The sequence below is a fragment of the Macrobrachium rosenbergii genome, chromosome 24 (genome assembly GCF_040412425.1).
Source record: "Macrobrachium rosenbergii isolate ZJJX-2024 chromosome 24, ASM4041242v1, whole genome shotgun sequence".
Classification (NCBI taxonomy): Eukaryota; Metazoa; Arthropoda; class Malacostraca; order Decapoda; family Palaemonidae; genus Macrobrachium; species Macrobrachium rosenbergii.
The window spans coordinates 19,885,113-19,910,016 of record NC_089764.1 but is presented as its reverse complement, the minus strand read 5'-3'; the positions used below and the strand labels follow the sequence as shown (position 1 = coordinate 19,910,016).

Here is a 24,904-nt window from a genome sequence, read left to right as displayed (position 1 = left end):
ATTAAGCTCAACGTTGGTTTATTAGACAACAAATTCATGTCTGATTTGCTGTGCATCTCACATAAATTTGAAATAATTTCATTTAAATAGAGGAGAACCTTTTTTCAGGCACTTGATTGATGGGGAGAGGGATTTCCAGAAAAATTTCAGGGTTCAGGTAAACTTGATATAGCTTGAGAATTTTTTATGGTGAAAGTTTTATTCTTCGTATCATTTAAATACGAAAGATTTCCAGTTGTATGGACTGCAGCACTATTTCCATTTTGTATATACCTGTAAGACAGAGGTGATTCACAAAGAACAAGAAGCAAAATAACCAGTTTCATTACATTGCTAAGTAAAGTTGCCATTCCGATGTAACCATCACTATTGAGAGGGTTTCATGCCTTCTCCGAATTCAGACTTGCAACCTACACCCACCCGAGCCTCCTCGTATCTCCTAGGAGTGAAAACGTTTCTCATCACAAGATGAATGACAGGTAGGCGCCGTTGAAGACTTCAGTAGTACTCCTCTGCAGGTCTCTCTCTCTCTCTCTCTCTCTCTCTCTCTCTCTCTCTCTCTCTCTCTCTCTGCTGTTAATCAGCTTCTACAGTTTCATTCAGAATCCCCAAGCCTTTCCACTTTTTAATTATGCTTTTCTGGTATACCCTTTCTTTAAATTCTAAGAAGGTATGAGAGCTTCTTATTGAAGATTGTACTGGATACACAATGGTGGAAAAATCTTGCATGTTGATTCTTGAAGGAGCATTCGAGCCTGCTAAATTTGTTAATCTATATGGACCTTTGTTTTTAAGTCAGTTTTTGGTTGTACTTGTCTATATATTAGAGTGTACGTCTGTTGTGGATCTATCGAATCCCTGAAGATTGGAAGAAGTCCAGGAAATGTTAAAAGTTCAGTCAGAGAGTTCAAGATCCCCCAGTGTGAATTATCTTATTATGAAAATAAAAGAAAAAAGTAAAAAATGCGCCGAAGTTTCTTCGGTGTAATCGAGTTTTCTGTACATCGTATATAGCAAAATCCACCGCTCTTTGCAGCTAAGCCCCGCCCGCTCGCTACTTAGTCACGACTATCCCTTGAAGCTGATTGGTTGCCAATGGTTTCGAAAAGTTGGTTGATCTGTGGTTCTTTTCGTCTTCGTTAATTTTGCAATGGAGGTTTTACCGAACTAAAATACGTTCTGCTGATTATCAAAAGGAAACGTTATATTATCCCCAAAAATAAAATCATAATACGCATCTCCCTAAAAATAGTAAAAAAAAAAAAGGAAAATATGAATGAAGTCAGGAGTGTTTCGCGATGCTGCAATGTTGTTTTTCGTAAATGAGGTTCACCTGAGTACGTGGATGACACAGGGAATGTCTTGTGTTCGAATCGGTGCACTTGAATTACAGGACAATGATAATTACCGTCTGATATTGTCAAGCGTGTTCGTCATTCTAAACTTAAACACTAAGACTTTCTCAGAGCTATGCAGATTGGTGTTTCATATTGATTTTAGGAAATTTTACTACATTTTGATGGTCATAAAATCGATTTCATTGCAATCGTTTACACATTCAGTGGGATGACAAGCAGTGACTGCACTCTACTAAACCATAATATGCCTATGTTTAACTTCAAGTTACAGTATGATAGGCTGTACGAGTCATATTGGATAAAATTTGCTGAGAATTTTCTTAAGAACATTTTCTCCTTTCGAAATAACAGGATCATAAAAATTGACGTAGACCTATAATGTCCTTTGTCTTTTTGTCGGTTTACGCAGCTTATGACGTTTGGATTATAGGCCTATCTTATATTCAGCCGTTTTATTGTGGGTCTTGTTGTGGTAATTCTTGTTTTTGTTGCTGCTGTTATGGTGCTTGTAGTGTCTTCAAAAATTTTTCATATGGTAACCTAGCATTGCAGAATGAAGATAGACCTATTCATAAAATACTAGTGTAAAGAATTATCTGCCTGCTATTGTTAACTGAAATTTAGTCATTTGTTTTAATTAAAAGTAATCGAGATCTTTATGAATATAATCTACGCTAGAATATTCTCCTAACAACAGAGAGAGAGAGAGAGAGAGAGAGAGAGAGAGAGAGAGAGAGAGAGAGAGAGAGAGAGAGAGTAATCTACAAGGATGCCCCAAAAGCAAATCAATCATGGGCTACTCACAGACTGGTTTGAATCATCTCATACATAACGTTTCCTGCTATCATTTATTTTTTTCTGATTTCGTTGAATATCTTATGATGCCTTCCTACCATAGCCTTCATCTTCATAGAAATTCTACATCAGCCTTATATTAACTCATCACAGTAATTTAATTTGTCATCCCTTTTGTAAATATATTTTCAATATAATTCATTGCGAACAGTTCGATAGTTGAGTAAGGCTGAGACAGCCTTAAGATTGGTCCATGTGTGCCATCGGCTACGTGCCCACAAATTTTACTTTTATTCTCGGTGTTATAAATGGATTTACATTTACTATGGCCATCGACGCAAGTACACATGTATGTGTATACGTACTTGCTTATACGTGCACATTTCACCGTATGCATATACATTATACATCGTGGGGTCGGAGCTATAGCCAATCACTGGCGTACAGTGGGCGGGGCTTAGCTGCAAGGGGCCATGGATTTTGCTTATATGAAAGTCAACGAAAATAGACCTACCTTTCGGTGGTCTCTGTATAATGCTGTATGAGCCGCGGTCCATGAAACTTTAACCACGGGCTGGTGGTGGCCTATTCTGTATTGTTGCCAGAAGCACGATTATAGCTAACTTTAACTTTAGATAAAATAAAAACTACTGAGGATAGCGGGGTGCAATTTGGTATGTTTGATGATTGGAGGGTGGATGCTGAACGTACCAATTTGCAGCCCTAGCCTCAGTAGATTTTAAGATCTGAGGGCGGACAGAAAAAGTGCAGACAGAAAAAGCGCGGACAGAAAAACTGAGGACGGGCAGACAAAGCTGGCACAATAGTTTTCTTGTCAGAAAACTAAAAACTGTAACAGAAAAGTATTATATATAGATATATACAGTATATATATATATATATATATATATATATATATATATATATATATATATATATATATATATATATATATTATATATATATATGTTTAACATGCTTTTTCCCATTTTTCATATTGGGTAAGCATGATGCTTTCTTTTGAAGGACTTTGATTTGGCGTTGGGGTAGGCCGTAGCCTCGATCGGCTGCCCTGCCTGACATCGCTTAGACCCCGGTAGCACGTGTGTATATGTATCGTGCCAAATCCCCAGCTCCCTTTCTCCCAGCAGTGAGGAGACGTGAGTGGTTAGGCCGACAGTTCGAGATGTGTAAGGCGTCTGTTATGTTTTTAGAAGATGTTGGAGTGGCTTTGTTTGTGAGTGTATTAGTCTGTAACACCCGTTTACTTTCAGCAAACCTATCCGTTGATTACATAGATAATCCTGGGCATCTACACGGATAGCAAATTGTCTGCCCCTCTGACCGGCCGGCTGCGGATTTGAACCCGCGACTCAGACTTCCTATGAAGTCTGAGTCTGCTGCTCTACCGACCGAGCCATCGAGGCTATATATATATATATATATATATATATATATATATATATATATATATATATATATATATATATATATATATATATTTACACATACATTATATATATTATATACATTATAAATAAATATATGTATATATATACAGTATATATACATATCTATCTATCTATCTATCTATCTATCTATCCATGTATCTATATATATAGTATATATATATATAATTTGTGATGCCACATTTCTAAGTACATACAACAATCATATATGTGCAAACATATTAAAACAGAATCCTGATATACCGGCGTAAAACTAATATTCTATCAAAGTATGCCGTAGTCCTGATAACATTAAGTTAGGTGGAAAAGGACACAAAGTCCTATCTTCATTCGAAGTTACATTGGTCTCGAATACAAACAAAGATGAAAGACTTGGCAGAGAGAGAGAGAGAGAGAGAAGATATTAGAAGGCGAAAGATGAAAAAGAAAAATATAGGTTACGTTAGAAAAAATGGGGGAAATAATTAAATGGCAGAGGAGAAAAATACCGAAAATAGAATTTGGGGCTCCCTGTTTTGGTGAAAGGGAACATGCAACAACGCTGAGCATGTGGAACAGAGAGAGAGAGAGAGAGAGAGAGAGAGAGAGAGAGAGTGAGTTTCAAACTGAGAGAGAGAGAGAGCATCCGGTTTCTAAGCCTTTCCAAAGGAGAGCATCCTCTCTCTCAAGTCTCTCCTCTCTCTCTCTCTCTCTCTCTCTCTCTCTCTCTCTCTCTCTGACATGTATTACGAACAATAATTGCCCTACAAGACTTACGTAGCTGTTGAAACTAAATCGTTTTACGTAATTTGTGCGATTTGTAGAGAATAATACGGTAACTCCTTTGTCGGTACAGTTCAAATTACGTTCAGAGTAATATGCTGAATAATTAAGCAAATTATAAACGAACAAAAAAAAATAAAAGAACATCCCAATATATCACAACTATACGGACAAAATAGAAAGAAAGCAACAAACAAATGACACGAAATAAAAACAAGCAGCCTGTACTACAGCGTAGACAAAACAGAGAGAACGAGCCCCTACAGTACAGCCCTCTGCCCAGATTCTAATCCCTCCGTAACTTTTTACTCAAATCTTACAACCTCCTCTTCCAACAAATGGCCCCTTTGAACTCTTTTCTTCTGAGGGGAAAATCATTGAAAGTTTAATGATTTACAAGGAAATGTTTGCTCTAAGGATTTCTTAATTTTTCTTTGGGCTGGGGGAGTGGGGAGGAGGGGGGGGGAGAGAAGCGTCGGTTGTTTACGAAAAGAAATGGAAACAATTTCTTCAGTAGATGAAAAAGTACGACTCGAGTCTGACGACTATTTTTTCCGGCAGGATCGCTCCCCATTTTATTTCATCTGGATCAAAGGAAAGCTGGGTGGAATACATAAATAAAATAAAGCCTAAAAATGCATACATGTGTAGTTATTTGTGTGTAACAGATTCTTTGTATGCATGGAAACATACATGCAAATATGCATATATTCATGCATGTAGGGAGAGATTGCAACGTTCTATTTTGTCTTGTAAACGAGAGGGAAAATGGTGACATGCGAATCTATCTCGAAGCGGATGTATGACGATTGCACCTCCGACCTCTTTTTTGTGTCTTCATCTTTTCACCGCAAATGGGATCATTTTGCACTAACGAATAGTGAGTTTTTAGCGATATTTATAAAATGGGACATTGATAAAATCGGCATTATTCCTCGAAATGTTTAAAAACTAATTTTCAAAAAAGAATAATGGTAGTTTATATACGAGTTGCGAAAAGTAATTTCATTAGACATTTTGTTGTAAGAATAAACCAGCATTTGCACTTGCCTACTTGATAGAATGAATGTTTTCGCTAACATGAACAAAGATTACAGTGTCATTCCGTGTATATCTTTGACGTTTTTTGTATGTACATTATTTATTATTGCCGTACAAGTTCTTCGTAAGTACTTTTTCATTATTTATTACTCCATGGTATTACAAGCAAGTTTGTTTTACATATTTCTCTGTTATAATCATCATTATCATGAAGACCTTTTTGCCACTCCTAATGCGTTGTCTGTTACCGTATCCTTGCCTGTATTCCACATCGCATCTATTTTATCATTAACATGATCATTGATACATACATGTATCCCAAAACTAATTTCTGTATTTTATTGCTTTGGTCAGAATAAACTGTAAGTAGGCATCAGCATCGATAGGTTTTCTGTATACAGTGTATTTAAACCCATTATTACTCTGTGTAATAGGCAATCCAAAAAGGGTAGGCTTCGGTTATTTTCTATTTCCACAGCGAAATTTGTAGATGGCTTCAGTTCATTTATTTTACCACAGAAGATATTTACTCGTACATTTTCGTTCCCAGGACAAATACATGTCAGGTCGTCAATATACCTAAATCATTTTACATTGCGTGGAATGAGTGTGATTATTATTTTGTTTTCAGAAAATTCCATGTAAGAATTCCCCCAAAAATCTGTAGATAGAGCAATGCTCTTAGATTTACATCCAGTGGTTCAGTTTTTCATTGCGGTACACGTCCGTTATATATACAGTAAATTATATATATATATATATATATATATATATATATATATATATATATATATATATATATATATATATATATATATATATATATATATATATATATATATATATATATATATATATATATGAGTGTGCGTGCAAGTACGTATGTTGATGTACGCTATTTTTCTCTACATCCCAACCCAGCTCAGTGGCGTAGTATCTGTTCACGAAACGCTTGAAATGCGCGCAACTAATACGGCCTTCGCGCTGTCATCTGTCACGGCGGAAATTCGCGTCCTGGGTAGGTCGACAGGAGTTCAAAGACCCTCCCGTCAGAACACCAAAATGGAAATTTGAGCCGACGATTCCCACCAAAGCGTTGGCTTCAGGTCGAACGCGCCTGTTAATCAAAAATAAATTATGTGTCATATGTGGCGCGTATTTTTTTTCTTGTCACCAGCAATTGGTTTCATTTAACACGCTCCGTCTACCTTAAATATGTTCTGTTAATGAAAGGGAAAATTCCCATATGAACTATTAGGTCCATACGGTTTAAAATGTCTGTGTAAATCTTTTTAGCCGTATAGTTATATAAATGCTTTTGAGGGAAAGGTGGAGTTTTGAAATATATATATATATATATATATATATATATATATATATATATATATATATATATATATATATAAATATATATAATATATTTATTACATGTATATATATTATGTATGTATATACATGTATATATATACATACATAATATATATATAATAAATATATTATATATATTTATATATATATATATATATATATATATATATATATAAATATATATAATATATTTATTATATATATATATTATATGTATATATATATATATATATATATATATATATATATATATATATATAGAGAGAGAGAGAGAGAGAGAGAGAGAGAGAATATTTATATAATTGGTCAATATACCGCTTTTTTTAATAGGGATAACAAACCAACTGCTGCTTGCATCTTTTAACAGAATATTCAAGGTCGAATTCCGTATGCAGATATGAGCACTGCTTCAGTCCATCATCTACCCAAACAGATACTCTGGACAGGGAGTAGGTAAATCCGTATACATACACTCTGCGCCACTCAATTTTACCCCTACATAAACATGTACTCGTATTTCTTATATGACGATACTTCGTTTTTAGAAGCCAACACTTTTTAAGTTCCCTTGCCCCCTCTGAAGACTTGCAAATATATAGGCTTTATTTTTGCTAACATATTAATCCCCATTCTCTCAACATCTCGAAAAAAACTTTTGATCCATATTTTTTTAATAAATCTTTGACATACGTCATTTCCTATTTTTTTAATTCTTTAACCTATATACTGTATAATGCAAACAATAATATTCATACAGCAGTTCTCACCGTTTACTGTACTTAGTATGCAACTTGGAATCTTAGCCCTCAAGAAGTAGACTTTATTCTACAATCTCATTACATGTAGGCCTACTTTCCACCAATACTGATAGCAGAGGTCCTGCTGCCCTTCTTTTACATATTGTTTGAATCACACCTGTACTAATTATACCTTCATCAGTTTCATTTATTCTCATATTATCCAGATGTAAGAGACTTCCATTCTCCACTTCATTCTTGTAAATTTATCCTTGGTAACATTCACCATAAGATTTCTCTAGCCACTATGCACTTTTGACGATTGCTTTTTTTTTTTTTTTTTTTTTGTCCTGCAAACCTTCACTTGTTACATTGTCTTTTCCCTGACTTTGATTTTCTTAATTCCAATTGGTATTATGACAAAAATTTTACACGAAACCAGTCCCTTTTCTTTTTCTAAAACAGGGTTTAACGTTCATCTTAAGAACTTCTAATCGCTCCAAATTATGTTGCCATTAATTATATCAATGTTTTTCTGGAATAGTATGTACCACAAACAGCTTTTCCCTTTGTTCTCATCCATCCCACGTACATGTTCGTGTAACGAACATATTTTCCTTATGATTCCAGTCTTGGACTGAACGTTGACAGCTGAAACGCTATCTATGCTTTTTTTTCTCTTTCTGCTCTTTAATAAAATACTCACAAAATAAACAAACGAAAACCTCTCTCACACCCACACATATACAATATGTATACATATATATATGTATATATGTGTGTGTCTCTCTCTAGTATACCTCATTAACTTTACCTCTTATCCTTTCCAGGTAATCATCGTTGATAGCATGATTGTCTAAGGAAGGCCGTCTCTGCATTTAGATACAGGTAAGTTTTATGGTTTCTTTATTAGGTAAAACTCGGATTTTTTATTTTGAAATCTACTAGAAGAATTGTTTTGATGGTTTTATTACTCTTGATGAATATTTTCACATTTATGGCGATTTTCTTTTAGGTATATGTAAATTTTCACCCTGTAGTTGGGTTATGTAACCCTCCTCATGAGAGGTCGGTCATTCTTGATTTCATGACTGGCAAAGCATTTCTCGTTGCATACCCCAAGTTATTATGTAACTGGTAGTTACTGAGTCGCAGCCACAGTATATAAAACAGTTTGGCAGAGTCCCCACAAAATGATTACTGATATCTAGGATGGGGAGATGCAAGGAGGCAACATCTCTGGAACAATTATCCTTAAACTCCAAATGACTTAACTCATTTTCTTCCTACATGCTACTGTTTTATTTGCGTTGAATGTATCTATGTTGTATTTACGTATGCATGTTTATGTATGTATGTATTTTACGTATGTCTCGTGATTATGTTTTCATAAATGATAGACGTAATTTCATTCACTCGCTCATAAACTATAAACATTATTTCTTACAAATTTAACCGAATATTATTATTATTATAATAATTATAATGTAACCTTGACTAAAATAGAATTTACCGAAATGATGATGGATCTCGGTTACTGAAAATAAAATTTTAGAAACTGTCATTGCCTTTGATAATTTTGATTAAAAAACTCCGTAGTATTGATGAAACTTTGTTTCAGAATGAATCAGTTTTAGATTTGGTCCCTCTTGTTAATGAAAATAGCTTTTTGTTATAAAAAAAAAATCCAGAATCAGTGAGGACTGATAATGGTGATGATTTTGGTCGGTAGGAATTATCACTACTTTTGAATTATCTCAGTATATGACTAAAAAGAAAGGGGAGTATAGTATTCTGATATTTTAAAACATTTGTTTAAATTCTGGTTTCTAGAAATACGTCATAGAAATATTCGATAGGTATGACAATCTCTATATCTAATTGAAAAGGTTAGAACACTCGATTTTATATAATTTGATTTGCGACAGTCTTAGAACCTGCTTCTGTCTTTGATGGGGTTTCTTCAGAAACTGCAGCATCGCCGGGTAATCTGGGATTACAATCTGGAATTACAGAAGAAATATTTAGAAAATCACAACAGTTGTATGTCTGTTTTTGAAAAAAAAAATAGTCTTATTAAGTCAGATGAACTAGGTTCTCTTATGAAGAAAAAGGGAATTTAGATCAGTCTCCGATGATCTCTGTTTCTCAAAAACCAGTTTTTTTTAGTCTGATTTGTTTATCTGTTTCACCAGTCAGCCTTTTTATTTTGGATAATTTGAAAGATCACCAGGTTTGCTTATTATTTTTGTTTTAAAAATACCAGAAAATATCAGATGCTAATACTTTCTTATATATCTTAAAAAACGAGATTTATTTTACTTTCTTGAAATTCCTCTGGTAATTTATGTTAATATAACATCCAGAATGTATTTGTTTTCTGTTTGTTGCAATTTTATTTCAAGCAAATTTTACCAATCTTTTCGCATTAGTTATTCTTGAACACACATATACAATATATATATATATATATATATATATATATATATATATATATATATATATATATATATATATATATATATATATATATACATATACAGTATATATATATATATATATATATATATATATATATATATATATATATATATATATGTATATATATATACATATATATATATATAGTACAATGGTTTTAGAATATGCGAACTACTGGTTTAAAATATGCTTTCACTTTTGTCAAAGCGGATCAGCATTTATTTACATGAATTCTCTTTGCGCTCTGAATTACCATGATACAAAAGTGATGAAATGAATTTGTAATGCAGCCTAATACGTATGCATTAGTGAGCCTAAATTGCTGAGGGTGGATCTGTTATGAGAGAAGAATTGCCAGTTTTTTTTTTTATGGAAAGGCCGCTGGACAGACAGGCAGTGCCTTGAATTCACTGAGGCCTAAGAGGAAAAAGGAAAAATATGGGGAGAGGAAAATTAGACCTGGTCCGAAAGGGAAAATTGTGGTTGTTTGTTTATTAGGAATTAGGAAAGAATTAAGCGAAGTGTTGCCTCCGTTACCTTATTATTATTGATAATTGTCATCGATCTCAGATTTCCCAACGAGGTCTAAATTAATAACAAAAGAAAATGGGATGTTGGATTTTACGAGATTCATCGAGATCATGCATTAAGCCATTTACTTAATGTACATTACATAAAACATCTCATTATTTGTAAGCGTAAACCATTTTTCTAAACATGTTTATGAAAACAGTTCGCATAAGTAAAGCAAATATGAATTGGATATTAAAATATTAAAGCATGTAATCCTTTTTAGCCTGTTAATCAAACAGATGCATGACACTTTCACTAAACTAATTACCATGATATCATAATGGGAAATGGCTTTTCGTGATTATAATCGACCATATAATAAATGTACTCTGCAGCTTTGCTGTCTGTTTTTCACACACCACAAACACACGCGCGCGCGCACACACATACACACAATATATATATACATATATACAATATATGTATGTATATATATATATATATATATATATATATATATATATATATATATATATATATATATATATATATATATATATAAACTACACAGTAACGACTTATCATTCGTACTTATCTTAGCAGTTGCAGATTAAACTGCAAATCGAGGATCTAACTGTCAAGATGAGAGAGAGAGAGAGAGAGAGAGAGAGAGAGAGAGAGAGAGAGAGAGAGAGAGAGAGAGAGAGAGATGAAACGTTGTTTGATACAGTTTTTTAAGGTGTTAAGTATAAAGTATTATTTGATGATCGTTGTTTTCAGTCACTGTTCGAAGATAAATTCTGTACTTTTATAGTGCATTACATACGATTAGCAGATGATAAAACTGTGATAGTAGTTAGTTGACCCTGAATATGTAGGTTTGGTAGGCTACTGTGATTAAGTTCTTGAATGACAGATTTTGGTTTATAAAGTCTCATATGTTTTGTTTGTTTTGTATTTAAGACGCGCATCTTGTAAAGATACAGGATGAATGAGTTTTATTTCCTAGGACTCTCAACAATAATTTTAAAATAGTGTATATTTCCAAAGGCTACGGAAGGATTTTCTGGTAGCCTAGAGGTTACATAGCTTAGGCTATCCTTGTCACTATTGCTTTTTTGCATTGTGGAGGTATTAACCTTCCTTGGACATTTTAATGCGAATAATTGAGTGATATACATACATTCCTATATATATGTGTGTGTTTGTGTGTATATATATATATATATATATATATATATATATATATATATATATATATATATATATATATATATATATATATAATGTATATAAATTCTTATAATCTAAGCGTGTGTGAGCTTGAATGAGTGTGTGTGTTTAGAACCACTTAACATCAACCAAAATCAAGCCACAAAATGACAATTGAGAAACGTTATTGGATCTTGTATTTTCGCCTTATTGAAATCCTTTACATTCATGGTAAAATATAAGCACATATCTCGGCATTACGGAAAGAAAAATAATATACAAGGTCAAAGAACAAAAGAGTTCAGCCGGTTAAACAAATCATTTATAATTTTGACAACCTTCATTTTACCTTTACTTAACATTGCTTCAATAAAGTCATTAACATGGATTAGTGAACCCGGTGTTACCCTTTTAATTCGGCGGGGTTAGCTAAGTCAGTTGAATATCAAGACATTTTCCGAACATAAGACATTGTTCCTTTTACTACTCCCGTATGAATATTTTTGAATGAATATAATTTTTCAAAGGCTGCTACATTTGAACATCACTGTCGTATTGTAGTGAGTAAAAAATCGAATACATTTAAAACAAAAAATCCTTTTCCTCTAAACGGACGTTTTAGGTTTTCTATGTGACATTCGGACAATTTTTTAAACGAAAAATAATTATTAATCAGTATAGGTTTATATAGGTTATTATTAATCATGTCCGTTTTAGTAAACTTAATGCCACATATTTTTAGAGTCGTCAGGTGCATCGGGGATAAATAATGCAGATTTCGTATCTACAGAATGGCCAGAATAGAAATGTAAATATAAGTTATTTGTAGACTCTGAATATTGGAGATTTAAATCTGTTTGGCATTAAATCTGTCAAAGCATCTAAAAAAGTAAGGAACTCTGATATTTACTCTCTTTCCTACTGTATATTTCATGAAAGGAATATTTTATTGAAGGCAGCAGGGAAATCTTCAAAGTAATTTTATTAGAGCCCGAGGGGTTCATAATAATACCTTTCCCAAAACAATATCAGACGATTATATATATATATATATATATATATATATATATATATATATATATATATATATATATATATATATATATACATATGTATTTATATATATATATATATATATATATGTGTGTGTGTGTGTGTTTTATATATTTATATCTATGTATAATCTTCTGATATTGTTTTGGGAAAGGCATTGTTATGACGCTCTCGGGATCTAATAAAATTACTTTGAAGATTTCCCTGCTGCCTTCAATAAAATATTCCTTTCATGAAATGTACAGTAGGAAAGAGAGTAAATATCAGAGTCCCTTCCTTTTTTAGATGCTTTGACTGATTTACTACCAAACAGATTTAAATCTCCAATATTCAGAGTCTGCAAATAGCTTATATTCACATTTCTATTCTGGCCATTCTGTAAATATGAAACCTTCATTTCCCTGTGTGCCTGACTACTCTGAAAAATTATTATTATATATATATATATATATATATATATATATATATATATATATATATATATATATATATATATATATATATATATATTTATATATGTATGTATGTATATATAGAATATATATATGTGTGTATATATATACATATAGATACTCCATTTCAATTTTCAGTTTATCCTTCGTAGCTTCACGCACATTAGATTATCATGACGCGTTATCTTCTGCGGTTTCAGGTATGTACACAATCATATTCGTAGAAGAAAATTTCACAATAATATGTGTTGTCTTATAAAGTATATATGTTTATGCAATATATATATATATATATATATATATATATATATATATATATATATATATATATATATATATATATATATATATATATATATATATATATAATCATCATCATGGCGCGTTATCTTCTGTGGTTTCCACTGTGCACACAATCATATTCATAGAAGGAAATTTCTGCAATATGTGTTGTCTTATAAAGTATATATGTTTATACGGTATATATATATAAATATATTATCTCATTTTTTTTACTAAACTATTCTTATCATTATGGCATTTCCTTCTATATATACAGTACTACGACACAGTGCTGATGTCTTAGGCATAAAAACACACACACGCACACACACACACACACTCACACACACAGTGTAGAGAAGCCTTTCTCTCCTACAGCCTTGAAGTAAAAATATACATACAGTACGATTCTGCTGGATTCCTCCCATACAGCTCCAGCAGTCACCCGTTCCAGCGAACCCGCCTTTGAGAGTAAGAGAATAGAGAGATAAAGGTCCCCATGGACTTTGTTGGGCGAAACAAAAAAAAAAAAAAGAAAGAAAAAAAGAAGAAAGGTTCGACTGGACAGTAAAAGCAAAACAGCAGAGACCCCTATCAAAAGGAGAGAGTGCAGGATTATTTCTGGAACCGGGGAAGGCAGGTGAAAGGGAATGATGCATCAATAAGTAATGTTTTGGACCCAAATCGGTTGGCTGCTGCTACTGTTGGCTCATTTGTTGGGTGACGAAACGATTTGCATTCGTTGTAGGCTACTTATCCTGCGTTCATTGATTTTCTTGTTTTTAGTATATGATTTTTTTCAAGTTATACTTTGTTCATCTTTGTTGTTCATTTATTTTCTTAATTACTTCAATTACAGTCAGCATTACATCTAGTTTTATGTTTTATTAGTTTTTATACAATTGCTCATGAGGCCTGCTCACTGTTAAAGGCAGCATAAATTTAATTCATACAAAACCTTAAACATTATCGGTACATATCGTTGTTTTTATAATAAACATTATGTATTAGTGGCAAAGTATTTGTATATTATGAACAGTTTCACAAGATAAGAATTTTCCTTCTAGAAGGCTTATTCCCTTATGTGTCCATATACTAATTCTTTCCGAAGTGAATAGGATTTGCTCTCGGATGAAGAGAAAACATTCCATTTACATACCTTTGATCCACTGAATGAGGTTGCAAGCCTCTTATTCCCCCTCCTTCACAAACGAACAATTCAATCGCAGCATTTTAAGGCTGCAAGGAAAATTTAAATCGGGCAAAACATGATCCAAACTCACCTTCATACTGGATACACATTGCCTATATCCCTTAGGTTCTTTGTCAGCATAAGATGTTGTACGCTCCACCCTTGTAAATAACTTGAAAACCTTTCGAAATGAAGTTATATATATATATATATATATATATATATATATATATATATATATATATATATATATATATATATATATTTATATATTTATATATATATATATATATACATATATATATATATTTATATATATATATATATATATATATATATATATATATATATATATATATATATATATATATATATATATACATATACACTCCGTGCACTGCCTGTGTTCTTGTGGTAATGCCACAAGAATGACTTGGGGAAATTAGCTGAAATTTTCAGTAAACGAGAATTGTGAATGACATAAACGTGGAGTGAATATATATTCGCTGTATCCCGGAGATTTCATCTCGCTGACGCAATGACTGACCTACCTGCTGACCTCAGTAAATCCCGTATTACTCGTTTTGAGTCTCACCAGAGCCGGATAAAAATGTAAATAAAAATAAAAAAATTATTTAAATGTCCTCCTAGAAAATACGTGTACCTTTCTGGGGGTTTAAATCTACAGTATAGTTGATGAGAGAGAGTGACTGAGAGAGAGAGAGAGAGAGAGAGAGAGAGAGAGAGAGAGAGAGAGAGAGAGAGAGAGAGAGAGAGAATACAGTACCCTGTAAAACTCACGTATTTCTGTGGACAATAAAATGCATCGGAATTGATCTCTGTCTAATGAGTAAAAATTACTAGCTACCTGGGTTCGTTAATCTTACGTTACGAGGTTGAATCGGATTAACGAGATTAAAAATGTAATTTTACCTGGAAATATGATGTAATATGATTGGAGTGAAGAGCAAATAAGATTTACCTCTATTTTACTGTAGTTAAAATGGAAATAAGGTTATTATGTGTGGACTTGAACAGAATTCTTTTGTGTTAAGAAGGATAATCATTATTATATTGAGATTCAGTTGCATTGACCTACATGGGCATGAAATTTTCTGACAAATTTAATTTTTCCTATTTCACTTTATCTCTTCATGCTTAGTTAAACGTTAATATCCCTAAAATAATCATTTTAGGACCAGAGGAATTTGTTCAACAAGATTATAGCATTAAGGCCTTTATATTATATATATATTATATATATATATATATATATATATATATATATATATATATATATATATATATATATATATATATATATATATATGTGTGTGTGTGTGTGTGTGTGTTTGTGTGTATGTATATGTTTGTCTGTTTGTAAGTTTGTGTGACAGAACTGGACTTCAAATGAGACATAATAATACCAAAAGTATTGACTTAAATTTGGTGTGCTTCCTTACGCTATAAATTCGTTTTTTATTGTCCATTCATAGTAGCTCAAATATTCTTAGTTTAATCATGGATTCTTAGTAATCCTGGGATGTCTTTTTCAATGTTTGATTCATCTTTGTCCTCATGTGCTTAGTATGTCACTCTTGCAGAGAAAGAGAAATGACTCGTAAAATTAGTATTTGCCTGAGACTCCCTCTTGTTGTAAATTTTGGTAATAACGCCCTTACCTCTTGAAATAAGAGACGAAACTTAACCTCCAACTGGAATTCACGGCTTACTTCTTAGTTCAGTTAAAGTTAAGTATATCTTAGTTTAACCAGACCACTGAGCTGGTTAACAGCTCTCCTAGGGCTGGCCCGAAGGATTAGATTTATTTTACGTGGCTAAGAACCAACTGGTTATCTAGCAACTGGACCTGCAGCTTATTGTGGAAACCGAACCACACTGTGACGAGAAATGAATTTCTATCACTAGAAATAAATTCCTCTAATTCTTCATTGGCCGGTCGGAGAATCGAACGCTGGGCCAACAGCGTGCTAGCCGAGAGCTCTACCCACCCCTCCAATGAAGAACTTCTTAGTTCAGTAGCTGGTAGAAACTGGCCCTCAGCCCCCCAACTCTCTCTCTCTCTCTCTCTCTCTCTCTCTCTCTCTCTCTCTCTCTCTCTCTCTCTCTCTCTCTCTCTCTCTCTCTCTCCTTTGAGTATGAAATTCCTCTAAAAGAAAGGAAGATAACATAACAAAGAAAATCATCTGAAGCGTGTAGGCCACTTCACAAGTCAGTTAGGTGAAAATTCCATTTTTCGACGGAGTTATTTTTCAATATTGTTAACGATGTATATGGTCTCTATATGGAATATTGCTATGATTCTGGAGAATCTCTCTACATGAAGGATGCTTATGATTCTGGAGATCTGAGGACAATGAAAGTCTAAAAGTAGCTCTTCCGTCAACAAGGCGACGTTTGATGTTAACTGTAAACAAAACTCTGGAAGGTTTGATGTGGATGGGAATTCTTGATTTTTCCTTGCGAATCATTACATGAAAATTTTCTTAGTACCTTTGAACTTAAAGGGACAAGATTCATATTAAATTAAAGTTTAGCCAATCGATATATGATTAACTCTTACTTATATTTATGGGAAGTACAACGTTTTTTATCTTTGTGATCTCATTTGTTTGTATTCTCATTGCTTCCTCATAGTTATTTTTTTGCAATCTGACCTTTTTCTCAGTTTGTTGGTTTCATGCGGTTCTCTAACCTTAGGCAGTTTGTCAAGGATGACCAACTTTCTGAAGTGATGTGTCTTGTTGGTGCCACGGGATTTGTCAGCATTGGGCGACTGACCATTGCCAAGCTATTTGTCACTTTCCAAGTCTTCTGAGTGTTATGGAAAATGTTGACGTTCTGCAGTTTGTCAGGACTACGTGGCATTCTGAAGCTGTTGATTGATTTCATAGAACAAGCGTCATTTAAAAATATAGTATTTTGTTCGCTGACATTTGTAATAAGAAAATTGTTTTTTTTTTCATACCATCCATACAATTTATGCGCAAATGTAAAAACTTCCACAGTATATAAATTCTGCTTAGTTGATGTGTCTTCTTTGCGTATTACGCTTCTCATAAAGGGGTATCAATTTTCGAATATTGAAAATTCTCTTTTTAATACGGTCTTGACTCTTCATTAATGGTTTCCAGGCCTTTTCTTTTTTTTTTTAATATTTGAGAATGTGTATTCAGCGGCCATGTTTCCTCTCATGTTGTTTAAAAACATCACCTCTGTGAATTATGCCATCCTTCATGAAGCCTGCGTGTGAATGTACCCTGCCATTATTAATTTCCATTCACTGATGACTTGATAAAGTTATCTTTTTTTCTTTCTTCAATCTGCATTACCAGCAGTAACTTCGCGTCAAATTTGCACAGCACCACGGAAAATAGCCCAACCTAGGATGAGTTTTTTAACAATCAGTATAAATAGCACAGGATTTTCAAGATTGAAAAAAATTACAATACTTTATCAATAGTGCAGTATTTTACTTGAGTTATCTTCCAAGGAGGAATTGCAGATTATTCATTACACATGATTATCACCGTAACATCTCGTGTTCCTCATTTTTTTCAGTAAAGAAGAAATTAAGATAACCTCGAGGTATGAACTCAGCAATTACGCAAATGTTTCTTTCTGACAAGAGAAGCACCTGGGGAATCTAGAAATCCTTAAACTATGACCCAGCTGCAAACATTCAGTGACTGAAATGAAATTCATAATGAATCTAACTAATATGCAATTGTATACCTCTATCGGCTGCTGTAGTTATTCAGGTTCTTGCATTATCGAAGCAGACATAATGATACCTCATCTTATACTTAGCCTTCAAGTCAGGTCAATGAAAAGCTCAAGTAAGTCCCTCACCAATTACCAACCCAGGAAGCGTGGCCTCTGTTATGGAAGTTCTCTGTAATTGTGTGTACAGTTCGGTATCTGGATGGATGCTGTTTGCAAGACAGAAATAGACACCTATTGCTATCGCTGCTATCAATAGTAAGAAGAGATTCTTATTGTTACCTTTCTTAAGTCGATTAATAGCGATTTGATAGTGGATTTAGATGATAGCTAGTCACAACCACCTATGAGCAAGAACCTATAAAATAAGATCATCAGTATATACAGTATATATATATATATGTATATATATATGTGTGTGTGTGTGTTTTATGAATTTTACCAGAATATATAATTGCCAAGCAATTCAACTTGTTTGCAAAAAGTTGCAAGAAATTTTCTAACCATCGCAGAAACAAACACATAACTAAACGCGAGATAAAGAATAAGAGAGAGAGAGAAAAAAAAATAAAAAGGCACTGATAAAAGAACTCTCTTATTTGTGAATATAATCCGACCGTTAAATCTGACTAAATTCTCTGCAAGGGGAAGTGGAGCAGAGAAGCAAACAAAGAATAAAAATAGAAATAAAAAAGAATGGTCTGTTGGGAGCCGTACTTCGCCTTCCGTGGAAGGTTTCGTGTGTCTGTATTTTATGGAGAGCTTTCTGCCCCTGATGATTTATTATCTATTATTCCCTTAATATATATGCGCCTAGATCAGGAGGGTACCTAGACCTTGTTAATGGAGAAATTGCAGTATGGTTTGATATCGAAGCCATGGATGTATTTAAAAGCAGCGGGCGAGGGAGAGAGAACCTGAGAGGTTTGTTGAGAGGGGAAATGAAATGCAGAAATGTTGGGTCAGTTTTTGACATGAGGGGTTAAACTGCTAAGGGAGAAACAAATGCCCATGTCTGGTTTAAGCAGAAAAATAGGGGAGTCGCGTCTCAATACTGCAGAAAATAGGGAATTATGAAGGAGTATTTGATTGGACTAATGGGGAGCTAAACCAAAGCCAGCGGAAGGACGAGAACATAACTGATTTATAGCCAAACTAAGAGAATCCTTAGGTAAATAATGAAATTAAATGGAGCGTAGCAAGAGGGTTATGCTCTAACAGGTAGAGGTATGACCCTGCTGAAAAGCAACGAGCGGGAAGACGATATGAAAGTGGTTGTTAACGATAATGATATGGAGACGGGAGAGTAACTGTAATACGTTACGCGCAATTGAATGCAAACAAAGCCAAGGGAAATGATAGAATGATGAGGAAAGTTGATAAAAAGGAATTGTGAATTAAATGTAGTGAAAAACGTAGAGGCTATCCACCTAGATAAGAAAATATAAGAGCGGTTTCGAGGCAGTTAATCCAGTAAATTGGTAAAACGATTAGACGGGAGAGGAAGACATGTTGAAAAAATATTCCCAAATTGTTGGCGAATTCAGCTGTTCACCTTCCCACGTGAAGACCAAAGAAGAGAATATTTAACAGATATAGAAAAAGAGGAGGAAGAGGAGAGATAAGAAAAAAGAGAGAGAACCGTCCTCCCTCCTAGAAAGAGTGAGGAATGAAAATAGGAAAAGGGGAGGAACGCTCCAGAAAGAGAGAGAGGCAAAGGAACGAGCGTTTGAAGGCAGCGCGCGATCCTTATACATGGAGGAAGGGCGTCCAATGCTGTAATTAAGGGGAGAGTCCTTTCATCTCCTGTTTCCTTCACCTCAGAGCATCCTCGATGGCCTTCCAGCCATCCTTTGTGAGAGTGGGTGGTCTGGGGGAGGTGGGGGGGAGGGCGTCGATCTTCCTTTTAGTGGGTGGGTGTGTTTGTGTACTCAGAGAGGCACGAAATTGAAGAAATTGCGTTCCAGGGTCGGAGGATGATTGTCTTCTGGGAAAGAACACGACTTGATGAAGGTGTCTTTTGCTAATTTCAGATCCCCCTTCGCTACTGCTCTGGAGAACCGGGGAGAGAAATAACACGTTATTGCTCTCTCTGGTTATCTGATATTGAATGACAAGGAATGATGAGGTGCTAGCTTACATTTTTTAAATAGTCAAAGTAATTGATTACCGCCAGGCTTTCCAATTTCGCATGCGAGATAATACCGATAAAATAAAATAGACACTTCGACACCTATACAAAGAAAAAGTAAACAAGTGCCAAATGCGCCGAAGTGTCTGCGGCGCAATCGAGTTTTCTGTACAGCCGCTACATCGTATAATCAAGGTCACCGAAAATAGATCAGTCTTTCGGTGGTTAGGTGAAACTTTAACCACGGCGCGGTGGTGGCCTATCCGATATCGTTGCCAGAAGCACGATTATAGGTAATTTTAAACCTTAAATAAAATAAAAACTACTGAGGCTAGAGGGCAGCAGTTTGGTGAGTTTGATGATTGGAGAGTGGATGATCAACATCCCAATTAGTAGCCCTCTAGCCTAAGCATTTTTAAGATCTGAGGGCGGACAGAAAAAGTGCGGAAAGGAAAAAGTGCTTGCAGAATAAAGAGCGGACGGACAGACATAGTCGGCACAATAGTTTTCTTTTACAGAAAACTAAAAGCATTTAGAAAGTCTTCATGAGCGGAGTAGTATATATAGCGAATGATGAACCCATATGTAGGGTTTTAAAGAGGCAGTTCCTAGCACACGTAACAAGTTGAAGTACATCTTTAGCTTACTTGTAGTACCCATGACAATAGGTTTATATTATTATTGTTATTATTATTATTATTATTATTATTGCACAAGATGTTAATAGCATAAGTCAATCAAATCATCAAGTGCGTTCTTCAGCGAGAAGTTATATTTTCACATCAAGAAATTAGATCTCAGTCATGTATTTTGTTTGGAGGTGAGCGTTCCATTTCCACCGTAACGTGTGCAGAAGCGAAATCACTGTCCGCCTCTGAGAGGTCACATTAAAGGTATCGTTTTGAACGCGTGCAACCACTACGTCTTCCTTCCATATTTCCGCATCTGTTGTTGTGCGTTCTGGATATATGTATATATATATATATATATATATATATATATATATATATATATATATATATATATATATATATATATATATATATATATATATATATATATATATTATATATTTATATATTTATATATATATATATATTTTATTTATTTATATATATATATTATATATATATATATATATATTTATATATATACATATATATAATATATTTTTATATACATACATATATATATATATGTATGTATGTATATGCTGTACTCTATTTAACATTATTCAGTTTACTTAGAGCCTCTACTTCTCTCTTTCCTGTGTCTGTCAAAACTACTTTTCCCAAATTGTTTCTGGCCTTATTGGAGTTTTTATGGCAGTCTTGTCAGTTTCTTGAAACCATATTCTGTTTTATTGCGGTGTTTTGGTTCATGGAACCAAAGATTTAACAGTGCATCTAGAATAATGTGAATCGTAGTAACTCATCAATCTTAGATTTAAGACAGTTCTATTTCTGGCGCAGCAGAACTCTTTTCTTTTAGATATGCAGAAGTACTGTTTTCCTCCAAGAATACTATTTCTGTTATTTTGCTTATCTTGAAATTATCCATTTTCCATGGCTTCGCATCAGTTACATAACTATTCCATTTGTACCACTAGTAATAGTTTTTTTTCTGCATTGGAGTGAGTGTAATAAGCTGAACTCTCTATAGGAGGGTAGTGCTGACAGTGCAGCTCCCGTGGTTCACTGTAGGCATTACTGAAGGGCGCTTGCATCGACCGTTCGATTCTCAAGCTGCATGCACTTTTTAGCTTTTTATTTTACCTCCACTCCCGCTGCCTTCCATCTAGTTACCCAACCTCTCAACCTGTTACTCCTTAATGTAACGGTGGGGTTTTCTTCCAGTTCCACCGTTACTTTCTTAAGTTACATTTCTTTTATTTTCCAAATATTTCCTTGTTTAACCACTCCAACTCCCTCTTTTCAATGTCTTTAGTGCTAATGGCCGAAAATTCCACAGTGCTTGGCTCCACGGCCATAGTGTCATAATAAAGTCAAATAGATTCAACGAAGCTGAACGTTTAGGAGACTATACTCTTCCTTTATAACTAAATACAAATAGGTGAAGGTAAGTAATTTCGGCTAAAAATATTCTACTCTTACGTAGGTCCTGAGTCCCCCTTTCCCAGGGGACTGGTGTTTCTTGCCTTCCTACTTTTTTTTAGCAGGCAGACTTTCCTGCTCCTTTTAGTAGACCTCCTCCTCTTCTCTCTCTCTCTCTCTCTCTCTCTCTCTCTCTCTCTCTCTCTCTCTCTCTCGTAGTCTGCATTAGACCTTCTTTGTTATATTGGGTTGTGTTTTGAAGGACTCTCTCTCTCTCTCTCTCTCTCTCTCTCTCTCTCTCTCTCTCTCTCTCTCTCTCTCTCTCTTCTAGTCTGTCTTAGACCTTCTTTGTTATATTGGGTTGTATTTTTGAAGGACTTCTTTTCTCTCTCTCTCTCTCTCTCTCTCTCTCTCTCTCTCTCTCTTAGTCTGTCTTAGACCTTCTTTGTTATTTTGTTATACTGGGTTGTATTTTGAAGGACTCTCTCTCTCTCTCTCTCTCTCTCTCTCTCTCTCTCTCTCTCTCTCTCTCTCTCTCTCTCTCTCTCTCTCTCTCTCTGTGATGTGACATTCTCTCGGTGAGACGTTGTCGTTCTTGGTCTGAATAATCTACCCGATATTACGCGTCTAACATACAATTAGCGAATGAAATATAGCTAAAAGTGTTCGTGAACTATCGGTGATTAGCTTAATATCAGATTAGAGTGATAAACCGTCTAATAAGTTGTTTTTCGAGTGATTTATTAAAATCTGAAAATCATGGAGGAGTCGACCAACAGTGGCAAACGATGGAGAAACCTTGCTTGCATAGGTGATATTCAGTATGATGACTTAGCAGGCAGGGAACTCGCTTATCGTGGAGATGAATAGCAACGTCGACCAAAAAGATGCGAAAGCATTCACAGACATATTGAAAGGATACGATCCTTCAAACTGGAGCAAATCTGTAGAAAATATAATGAAAATAATGGAAGGGATACCAATGAAAGATCAAGTTATCAAAAGACTTATAAAGAAAATCTACAAAAATCAACACATACCATCAAAGAAAATAAGTATGGTGAAATTAGTGAATATATTGATTGATGCAATAGGCAAATGGATGCCTAAAGCATGTAAACTATGTAGAGTGTGGTATAGAATTGTAAATCCACAAAACCTGATTAGAAATGCTATGCTTGCCATGTTCCTACGCATCCTTCATGTGCTGAAGTAGTGCACAAAATAAAAATAAGGACACAAAATATTTTGCTCAACATGTCTAGTATGGATAGACAAGGTTATTAAATCAAGACTTAATGTACAGATTGTGGAGGATGAAGAAGAGGAAAATAGAAAAAAGAAGAAAATAAGACTGAAGAGAGAGAAAAGATTAATGAAAACAAAGAACAGGATAAGAGTATGGATGCAGAGAAACTCATAGATTCTACATATGAGGCAATACAGCAACGTACATATGAAGAAATAAATTATGACATGATAAATCAAAATAAAATCCCAAAGAGGTTGAACCCGGATCTTCATACTGATGGGAAAGAACAAGAAAAAAAAAGAAAAGAAAGACACATATGCTCCCTTTGAAAAAGAGGGAATTGCAGGTTTGGTGAAAGATGTTATTACAAACATCCCAAGATATGTCACAATTATGAGATCTATGGCAAATGTGCATATCTAGATGGCTATGAAGAAGATAATTAAATGCGATCTACATCCAAAAATATGTAGAAACTGGAAAGAAGGAAATGGATGTAGGTTTAATAAGAAATGTAGGTACATGCATCCTGTAGCCATGAAAAACCAAAATCAAAATCAAATACATATAAAAAATCAAGGTAAAAATGAAACAAATAAAGAAAGGAACAAAGATCATGTGATGAAGGCAAAAAGCAAGCCAACAACACATTACAAAATGTCAGCACCACGATATGAGGCATCAGCACCTAGATATAGCACAAGGAACAAGCAATGTATATATGATGCTGGGGATGGTGCAGATATGGAGATAAATGCAGGTTTATGCACAAAATGAATAAATATGAAGCTGGAAGATCAAATATAATGGAAAAGTTGGTTTTTTAATGTACATATCAGAACAAGGAAATGTTGGGCATCAAAACAAGAAAATTTCTGCCTCACACCATCAGGGGGACCTGTTAGGTCATTTAACCATGAACGAACTGTAAAAAAAAAGGTAAGGTAAAGGTCTCTCTCTCTCTCTCTCTCTCCTAAGGAAAGCAGACTCTCTCTCTCTCTCTCTCTC

The 24,904-nt window shown here is 34.1% G+C and overlaps 1 protein-coding gene across 10 annotated transcripts in view; it reads left to right on the top strand.

Annotated features, from left to right (window-relative positions):
- LOC136851902 (uncharacterized) overlaps positions 1 to 24,904 on the top strand; it is a 633,848-nt gene that overhangs the window by 342,626 nt on the left and 266,318 nt on the right. For 9 of the 10 annotated variants that reach the window (XM_067126255.1, XM_067126248.1, XM_067126249.1 and 6 more), the window contains one exon: positions 8,361 to 8,418. The exons of the other annotated variant lie outside the window; for it this stretch is intronic. The gene's annotated coding sequence lies outside the window, so the exon portion shown is untranslated. The remainder of the gene's footprint in view (positions 1 to 8,360; positions 8,419 to 24,904) is intronic. 10 annotated transcript variants of the gene reach the window in all.